The following is a 1075-nucleotide window of genomic DNA, read 5'->3' as shown; positions in this document are numbered from 1 at the left end:
GGCCATAAGAAATAAATTTCTATTATTTCCAAATTACCCAGTCTGTGGTATTTTGATACAGCATCAGGAGTGGATTATGAACAGGCACATTTTAAGCAGACTTTTTTATTACTAGTAAATAATACTTCGACACAACTAGATTTTTAAAAATACTTGCATTTTTAGGTTGTTGATGTTGAAACAATATACAATTTAATTATAACTTTAAATACACACACAAATTGATGTACTGTATTTATGGAAATTATTGAGAAGATGAATTTGTACTGATTATAAATGGGATGATCTATAACTTATTTCAAAATTGCTATTAGTACATAAAAGCAGTTTTGATGTTCATCCCATCATTTCAGTAATGTTTGTCTGAAACCAAACATTCTGCATAAATTAGCAAGAAAACTACAAAGCTGTACTAGTATGTTGTATAGGTAGCATTTTGATTCTACTAAATTCAGCCAGAAATTATTGAAAAAAAACCTGTTATCTGAAGACTCATTCATTTTAATCATTGAAACATACTGAAATTCATTTAATTGCTATCTTGTATTTTACTTAAAATGAATAAAGCAATGCAGGAGATATTTTAGCAGCACATAGTCCAATTTTCACACAATTGTCTTGAGAAAGTAACTATAATAATTTAGCAAACCTAATAAAAACAGCCAGGGTTTATTGTCAGAAAAAGTCTAAGTTTGAATCTCAAATTTATTCCCATGTGATGTAAGAAGATTTACCTTAATGTATTAAATCCTAGTTTACAACAGTTAAAAAGGTGGCTGCAAGGAATGCAGATGGCATTGTGAAGCTGGAAGAGACAGGTATCAGAATCTCCCTTGAAGCCTCCAGAAGAAACTAACCCTTTAGATACTTTGACTCTAGTACAGTGAGATAGTTTAAAATTTCTGACCTCCAGTCCTCCAGACTTAATGGCATATTGTTTTCTATTGCTACTGTAACAAATACCACAAATAGTGATGTAAAACAGCACAGATTTATTATCTGAGAGTCTAGAGGCCAGAAAATTAAAATCAGTTGCAGTTTACAACAGGTAGGTGTCCATAGGGCTGGTTTCTCT

This window comes from Colobus angolensis, unplaced genomic scaffold (genome assembly GCF_000951035.1).
Source record: "Colobus angolensis palliatus isolate OR3802 unplaced genomic scaffold, Cang.pa_1.0 Scaffold327, whole genome shotgun sequence".
NCBI lineage: Eukaryota > Metazoa > Chordata > Mammalia > Primates > Cercopithecidae > Colobus > Colobus angolensis.
This window is presented reverse-complemented; position numbering follows the sequence as displayed.